Source organism: Cornus florida, unplaced genomic scaffold (genome assembly GCF_030987335.1).
Source record: "Cornus florida cultivar Cherokee Brave unplaced genomic scaffold, ASM3098733v1 CherokeeBrave_3.0.0_Hap2_Chr11, whole genome shotgun sequence".
Classification (NCBI taxonomy): Eukaryota; Viridiplantae; Streptophyta; class Magnoliopsida; order Cornales; family Cornaceae; genus Cornus; species Cornus florida.
This window is the reverse complement of record NW_026775581.1, coordinates 103,558,533-103,567,961: the sequence shown is the minus strand read 5'-3', so window position 1 is coordinate 103,567,961 and position 9,429 is coordinate 103,558,533. Positions and strand designations below refer to the sequence as shown.

Sequence of the window (9,429 nt, the reverse complement as noted above, 5' to 3'; positions counted from 1 at the left end):
GGTAATGTGGGTTTAAAATGAGTTGAGAGTTTGGGTGGCATCGGAGGTTTCCTTGGAGTAGATTGGGAAGGTAAAACTTTACTTGCTGGGCTTTGGTTGTGGGGGGTGGAGGTGAGATTAGATGGGGAAGGAGGATGCGGCATCTTAGATTTAGGAGGTGGAAGAAATGGGGGTTTCAGATGGTTTTATGGTCGGCGGGGAGACGTTGGTGTCGGGGTTTCATGGTTAATCTCTTTGTTTACTACTTCCGTCAATAAGTTACTATTAAATATAATTCAAAAAACCAAAATGTCCTTTAATTTTTTTTCTTTTCTTTTTGGCATAATCAATATATACAACTTTAGTCTAATTAAAAACATGATATGCACATGAGAGGCGGAAGTGTTTGTATGGTTGTAAAGTAAAAAAATTTACAAATTAAGAATCAAAAACAAAAAGAGCATTTGGACTGTGAAACAATTCTCATTAAATTATGAATTTTGGATAAGACTCCTCAAGTTGAGAAGCATGACCAAACACATGATCGGGAATGGACTTAACACAAGCCTATGGTTGGACTATTGGCCGTCAAATGGTTTAATTACTATTCAAACGGCCCTCACTGATCCAAAAATTCTTCAATTGGACAATCAAGTAGTCAAAGTTGATAGCCTAATTTCTAATGATCAGTGGGCAACTCCACCATCTCTTCAACAGGTTCCAATTTTCCAATTTCAATCCTTCACCTCACAGCTGCATTTTTACCACAACCAACAAATGTACAAGATAAGATTGAATGGCTGCCTTGTGCCTCAAATGGTTCTCATTAATCCACACTTTGAAGTACTTCACCCCTCCTTATTTATATATTTTTTTTGGTCCCGTATGATCATTTGGTTCAAGCATCACATTCTAAAGCATGCTCACATTTCCTGACTTGCACTTAAAGGGATACTGTATACTTTAGACACTAAGCCAATGAGAAACAAGCATTACACTAACGCTTGTTATCTCTGCTTCTCTGAATTGTATGGTTACCCTCACCAAGTTACAATTTCTCCCTTGCTCATACAATCAAATACCTCCTCCGGCCCTCCCACTTTCATTTTCCCATGGCATAAGACCATTTGATTTAAACATCATATTCCCAAGCATAGCTTTATTGCTTGGTTAGCCACAAAAGGAAGACTCTATACTTTTGACAAAAAACCAATGAAGCACAAACATCTCATCAATGTTTGCTTTCTTTGCCTAGCCAACAATGAATCCTTGGACAATCTATTCTTCCAGTGTGAGTTCTCAAAGGTGGTGTGGACATCATTCATTCAACACACAATTGGGATGTACATTCAGCCATCTAGTTGGAAAGAACTGATCTTATGGTGTTCTGCACATTGGAGTGCTAATGATTTCCTAGTGCATAAGTTACTACTCTCAACTGCTGTCAACTTTCTATGGATGGAAAGAAATAATAGGGCCTTCAGGAACACATCCTTATCCCCAACCATAGTCATTTCTCAGATAAAGAAATGTTTAAAAGGAAAGCTGGCCTCAATTAAGCTAAATAAGGCTTCTGATATGAGGAGTGTTATGAGAATTGAAGACTTGCAGAAACTGTTCCTCGATGGATGCAGCAATGCCTGTGCTCAGGCTCTAGCTGTCACTTAATCTTGGCTTAGAAATGTCTACTGGAGGATGCTTGCTTGGATGGTTGCTTCTTATGTTTATATCGCATTAGGTTTGCTTGAACTTGCAGAAGCCTAGTTTTGTAACCTGCTATGTATTTTGCTTGCTATGTTTGGTTCCTACCATTTGTATTTGGCTGGGATTGTGCTGCTACCTTGTGCAGCTTGTTGTTCCTATCTTATAGGACTACCTTGTACATTATTTTTCATTTATACAAGCTTACCTTTTAATCTAAAAAAAAAAATTGATCACTTATTCTTTAAGTGTAAATTTAGTAGTATCATATAGGAATTCATACCACATGCAGCTGGTTTCCCCTTTAACATTATGTCTTGCAACTGGAATGAGTTCATAGAGCGGTGCTCAATTACATGGTCACATAATCATTTCATTTCACATAAGTTCATTTCTGCTGCAATTTACTTCATTTGGCAAGAGAGGAATTCAAAAGCATTCAGGAACAAGTCTTCCACTGCTCTATACATGGAATGTCTTATCAAAAGTTGTATCAGGGCCAGGTATGCATCCATTAAGTTGAAGAGTAATGCTGAGATGAGGAATTTCTCCTGTTGGCTTGCTGCGCCCATCTTATACAAGTTTACCCATTCACCAAATATATATAATTTTGTACTTTTAAAATTACATTATAAAAAATTATAAATGATTAAAAATTCTGTGTATTAGTTTTTTTGAACATTTAAACCATGTGTAGTATATATATATATATAATTATTAGGGCTTTAGTACGTAATTGATATTAGTAGGTTTTTTTTTTTTTTTTTTTAACAACTCTGTTATTTGATATGGTGAGAAAATAGAAGGAAAAAAATTTCTAATTCAATTATTAGGACTCAAACTTTATTAGTAACTGGTAGGGACGGACGGAGTTAAGTGCCCCTGGATTTTCTTCCTCTCTTTTATATATATATATATATATATATATATATATATATATATATATTTTATAATAATATATATGTTTTATATGAAAATATGGAAAGTGCCCCTGAATTTTTTTCTCCTTTCTCATAAAATTATGTATATGTTTTATGGTTTTTTTCTTCTTTCCTTAATCCTTATATTCTATTATTTGTAAATTAATTTAATTCCAAAAATATCTCTCTCTTTCTATATATATATGTATATATATATATACACTCTAGAAAGATATATATTCAAAACAATTTAATATAAAGAACAAAATTAACCGAATTTCTACTCATGCTGGGGTGAATCGATTAATGGAGTTTAAGATATTAGGAGTGTTCAAAAACAATTAATTGTTGATGCAAAAATCTCTTGCAAGCTCATTTAAATGTTGAAGTTTGAGGCAATTTTTTAAATTTTGTACTGAAAATGAAAGCTTTCTTTTTCTAGGTTCACACTCTATTCACTTGTTTACAAATGACACCCTCACCCTATATATATAACTCCTGCTTTTTAAAACATTCTACGTAAATGTCTTATAATTACTTACCTTCTACAAAACTCCCTACTATGATCTAGAATCCTCTCTACCCATACCAACACAATATCTCTCTTATATTATAGTTCTCACCCTCTCCAACCCTCCACAATCTTTCAAAGGACTCTAGAACTCAATTATTCTCCTGCCTTGCAAATGAGTTTTCCTCAACGCTCTCCTGCCGCTTATATGTAGTAGTTACCTTTCTGCAAGTCGGGGGCGTGACATTAGTCTTGGATGCCAAATTGGCCCAACTATAAGACTATAAGAAAGGTTTTTCGTATCAATATTCAGTACTTGAGCAATATAAGGCAATCTCTTCATATAGCAAATGAAAGTATTTCAAACTAGAAGAAAATAATACTCCTAATAATAATAACTAACAGTACATTAGAATTTAGTAAGGAGTAGAAAGCAGAACCTCTTTTGAAATAAGCTATTCAGGAAAATATGTAAAGTTTTCTACTTCATGAACTATAAATTAATCAAGATCAAATCATAAGCGATGTAGTTCACATTTCTCTAAATATTTCATCTGTTACAAAAATCAGCAATCATTTCATTGTTAACTTCTTGGTAAAAGATTTGTTAAGTCCACACGATAGTTCACACCATGCCACAAGAAGAAGTAACACAAAAAATCCAAGGCTCATTGGTCACTTGGCCGTGGTGTCTCATGAAGAATTAGGTATGAGGTTTGACTCTCACTCAGTGTAAACAATTCTTCGGGGCTATGCCTCCACAACCATACTTAGTAACTTACCCAAATCAAGGTGAGGAGACGCCCTTTCTAAGTCCTTTGAAATTAGTCGGGGCAAAGCCCCAAATATCCAAATTAATCTAATAAAATAATAAAAACAATAATAATAATAACACAAACTCAATTAGTTTCATCCTTTATGCATGGGCCTAGAAATGATATAGAACTAGTAATTGGTTCACTTCCAAAATCAAGTATACTACAAAACAACTGAAACAAAAAAGTACTCGTAATTTTCAAAATTTATCTACACATATTAATTATCAGTAACTTCTTCTCTAAGATGCATGATGTAAAACGTCATATTGAAACTTATTTTGGATGTGATGTAAGACGTCACAGTGAAAGATACAAAATGTATCTAAAGTATATATTATATGTATATATTGATGTCATTCATTACGTACCAGGCCGGCCATAAAAAACTTTCTATTTGATTATTACGCGGGCTGGAATATTAGTTGAAGCATACGTGATTTTTTTTTTTGGTTTATCTTTCTTTTTCCCCTTTTCCTTGACGCGGATGGGATCCTAAAATAGCTTGGTTAGTGTTAAAATTCAGTTTGCATCCTTGCTCTGGGTGTTTCTACTAAGAGTCCTAATAGAAAAGTAAGATAGCCATGTACGAGTTAAATAATTTTAATTATTTATTAATGGAATTTTTATTATAATTTATTTATTATTTTATTCCCTCAATATTCATAAGGTGCGTTGTTTGCGTTGTTCTTTATATTTTTTGTTTGTTTGATTTGGAAAACTTAAGGTTCCAACTTCAATTAGTTTGAATATTTGGCATCCATGACCTACAGATGCGAAATCCATAATTAAATATCATCAATATCCAACACCAATTTAGGTCATATATACAGGTTGGCTGTTTAGTAAATCTGGGTTTCCATACCTACACTCATCTGAGTCGACAGTAAAATGTTCCCTATGCTTTTCAGTTCTTTTTTTCTTTTTAATTCCCACGGTCTTGCCGTCTCTTATTCTCAAAACAAAGACGTCCATTCAGACTACTCTCATTTAGAACTTTTCATACGCTGAATCTACTTGAGGACAATCATCTATTTCAAAATTCACTTCGATTTTCTGAAAACACTGTTTATCAACAATTCCATGCATTGTGACTTCCTCCTTGTTCTTTTAGCAAAACTACGAATACAAGTGAGGATATAGGAGTGAAGATGATGTAGCTCGTGTAATTAAAACATAAGTCAAGGTGTTCCAGAATACAGTGTGGTTGATGTATAACTCAAAAGTGAGGAAATTTTTTAAACAACTATTAGGCCATCTTTGCAAAATATTGGGTGGTTAAGAAATTACTGTTCATAAAATGATTATGGTCAAAATGCAAATGCTGAGGTAACTGTGTTAAGACGAGGATAACTGGAGATCACATAGAAGAAAATCAACTAAGACTGGTCATGCACCAGTGAGGAAAAGAGATAGTATTGCCTGGTGAAGAGGAATGTGAAGACATGATAGTTAGCAGCTTCACTGAAATTTTGGCTTACGCTTGAGTAAGATAGCGAAACAAAATTATGTTGCCAACCTCAAATAGTTAGAACAAAGTTATTGAGTTGAGTAGGAAATTCAATGATGCCTAGGATGTATTTCACCTAAGTAAAAAAATCTGGTATATGAAGTTGTTTTTTCAATAAAGATGAAAGAAGAAAGAAAAAGAATAAGAGAGAGAATGTTGGAATAGAGAGCTGTACTTGCTCTCATTCTCATGATATTTATTTATGCTTCAAGTGATAAACCTACCGAGACTACAAAGAAATTTTTTTACTAATAAATTATTATTATTTACCGTACAATAACAAGAGTCCCAAAAGAGAAATTAGTGAGACAAAAGCAGCCGTCTTTTCACGTCTTATGTTCGTTATTGCTTTTTTGGTTAACTACAATGCGGAAAATTCCTGTGCCTGCTATAGAAATTACAAGTTGCTAAATTTTCTCTCTCACCCTGAAAAAGGAATCTGATAATCATTTGTTTGCAGACTGGGCAAGAAACAGACTTCATCTTAGTTTCGTGTACATGATTAGGAATAGAATCTACCAGAAGGGAGCAGGTCCTGAGAGCCAAGAAGGTTGGCCCTTTCTCCAGCTTTCTTCCCTTTGCTTCACCTTTAAGTTGTTTGCATTTAAAGTGACTGTGTTATCGGTGTTCCTTTTAGGCCGGGGAAGAATCCTTAAGAAGATCAGGCCTTGGCCTTGGGTACACAATCATTCGCCCTGGTCCCCTAAAGGTAAATCTATTACACAAACATGATTGGTTTGTGATCTATATTCAGGAGCAACTTGACTGATATTGAATTATTACTTTTTTTGGGGAAAAATGTTTTTTGATTACGACGGAAATTTTGGTCAGTTTATTATTACAGGTCTTTTGCCAGGTCATAATCAATTGGATTCTTGGGCACTGTACTGATATCTATGTCAAAATGGCAGGTTTTGACATGGTAGACCAAGTCATGACTTGAATATTCGAGTACTAATAACCAACTCATTATCCAAGTAATAAATATATTTCTTTAATCACAGAATTAATTTCTGTGACAGCACAAATGGGGAAGGCCTCTCCTTCACTGCTATCTCCACTTCAACCCACTCTCCCATCCCCAAATAAGGAAAAAGTTCAAATAATGATGGGTCTTCTTCTGGATATTGTCCTTTATTCCACATGAGTGTATTTCTGGCAGTAATGGTTCACAATAATCTACGAGTATGGGGGTTACAATTGTTAATTAGAGCCTGTAAAACCCGTCTTCAGCTCAAACCCATGTTCTGCTAAGAGCCCTATGGGCAGAAAGATTACGTCCCTTGCATTCAGCTTTGTATTCCCTTGCATTCAACTTGATACCTAGTGCTACCCTTTTTCTCTGTGAATATTATATAGTGAGAATACGTTAACCAAATGTTTAATCTTGATAATTTTCCAGTGAGTTTGATAATTATTTCCCCTAAAAAACATGACAGCGCAAGTAAAGAGATTCGTTCTTTCAGGAAGAACCTGGTGGGCAACATGCTCTCATATTTGATCAAGGAAACAGAATTTCTCAGGTGAGGGTAAAAAAACTCTTTGCAAGTCACTTTTGGACCTAACCATGGGCTCACACCATCCATGATAATTGTAGGGCATCAGCTGTGCCGATGTGGCTGATATCTGTGTGAAGGCATTGCACGATTCAACTGCAAGGAACAAAAGCTTTGATGTGGGTAACATAATATGTTCTTTTGTTGTCAATTTTAGTTTGATGGAGCTGAGGCATTTGTGCTTGCTTATGACTAGGTATGTTACGAGTGTGTGGCTGAGCGAGGACAGGAGCTCTATGAGCTGGTAATGGACGTGTGTGTGTATATATATATATATATATATTGAAACTCAAAATTTTGATTCAGAATATTTTTCTTATGGTTGCAATGACATAGATATAAACTGCACATTGATTCATCTCCTCTGTTGGCTCTACCTTCAACCAACAAATAATTTCTAAGTGAAGAGAGGAGAAGAATGAAGAAACAGATATTTTTTCTGTATTGTATTGAATTCTTTGTTTGTGTTAATATCTCTTAACAATAAATCCCTTACACTATATATACTATTCTTCCATAGACTTTTGAAATTTCCAAGACAATTATCAACCACACACATGATACATGCACTCACTTGATACATGTACCTGCTTGATACATGTATAATAACAGATACATGAATAATCCCAAAATGCATAATGAACATGACATTAATTTACTTTTAACACACCCCCCTTAATGCCATGTTGTGACACCTAACAATTCTTTTAAGTATTCAAACTTATCTCTTGGAAGTGCTTTGGTGAAGATATCCGCATCTTGATCTTCGGTCTTGCAATACTTGAGTTGAATCTCATCCTCTTCCTCTTCTTCTTAAATTTCTTCCTTGCCACTTTTTTAATTGTATTTTCAAACCTCTTCGACTCAACAACACAAAAATTGCAACTTGTATACACATCACTAAGACTTTTCATTCTTCTTGGAGTTGAACTTGGAGATGAAGACTTTGAGTTTGATGGAAAAGTTGGGATTGATTGCAAGTTAGATACGGGAGACATTTCTTGTGGAACTTCAAGAAAATCTTCATTTTCATTTTCTTGATTTCCTGATTCTTCATTGAAAATGGAGATTTGATCTTAAACTTTCTTCTCTTTCTAATCCCAAGCAACCTTCTCATTAAAGAGAACATCTCTACAAATAATCAATTTATTCTTCTTCAAATTAAAGAGTCTATAACCCTTTGATTTTGAGTTATAACCCACAAAGATGCATTTTTCACTAGCTTCATCAAGTTTGTGCCTCACTTCTCTTGGAACATAAGCAAAACAAATACACTCAAAAAACTTTTTAGTGGTTCAATGATAGCTTCTTTCCACTCCATGCTTCAAATGGAGTTTTATTCTCCACCGCTTTTGTTGGAGTCCTATTCATCAAGTAAACATCCGTATACACGGCTTCATCCCAAAATGATTTAGGTAGCCCTTTCTCATGAAGCATTAATTTTCCCATCTCAATAATTGTTCTATTTTTTCTTTCTGCCACTCCATTTTGTTATGGAGTGTATCCAACCGTTAATTGTCTCTCCAAGCCAATATCTTCACAAAACTTTTCAAACTCATTTGAGTTGTACTCTCCACCTCTATCACTTTTTAACACTTTGATAAGATGACCACTTTGCCTTTCAACAAGCTTTTGAAATTTTTTGAAAATAGAGAACACTTCGGATTTTTGTCTTATGAAATAAATCCATGTCATTCTTGAAAAATCATCAACAAAAATAATAAAATACTTGTTACTCGCTTGAGTTAGTGTTGTCATCGGTCTACACACATCGGTATGAACAAGTTCCAATGGTGCTTTAGCCCTCCATGTGCCTTCTCTTTCGGAAATGACTCTCGGTGATGCTTGCCAAGAGCACAATCTTCACAAACTTCTTTAACTTCTTGTATTGTTGGCAGCCCATACACCATGTTATTTTGTTGTAAATTCTTTAAGCTTTGGAAATTCAGATGCCCAAGTCTTCTATGCCAAAGCCATGACTCATCAACAACATCCATCTTCAATTTCATATTTTTTGAACATGAAAAAGTGAGAGGAAAGCTTCTATTTTTGCCCATCTTGATTTTTGTCACAATATGATTTTGTCTTCCTTTGTTATAAATTTTGCAAAAGTCCTTATCAAAATGAATGGAGTATCCATGCTCTGCAAGCTGTCCAACACTTAACAAATTTTGCTCCAAATCCGGAACAAGTAACACAACCCGAATATGCTTTCTTCCTTTTTTTGTTTCTACGGCAATAGTACCTTTTCCTTTTGCTTGGACCAAGACACCGTTTCCCATCCTTACTTGAGAATTTGATAAAGAATCAATCTCCAAGAATATGTTTTTATCTCCAGTCATGTGGTTACTACACCCAATATCAAGAAACCACACATCATCCTTTTGTTCTGATGTCATGTGACAAGCATAAAACATGCTCGCTTCACCTTCTTGCT

The 9,429-nt window shown here is 34.7% G+C and overlaps 1 long non-coding RNA gene across 1 annotated transcript; it reads left to right on the top strand.

Moving 5' to 3' along the window:
• The first annotated feature begins 6,103 nt into the window (after positions 1 to 6,103).
• Positions 6,104 to 7,238, top strand: LOC132286338 (uncharacterized). Its single transcript, XR_009472754.1, has 4 exons — positions 6,104 to 6,145; positions 6,903 to 6,959; positions 7,034 to 7,111; positions 7,189 to 7,238. It is a non-coding gene; the product is annotated as an uncharacterized LOC132286338 (long non-coding RNA).
• The last annotated feature ends 2,191 nt before the right edge of the window (positions 7,239 to 9,429 follow it).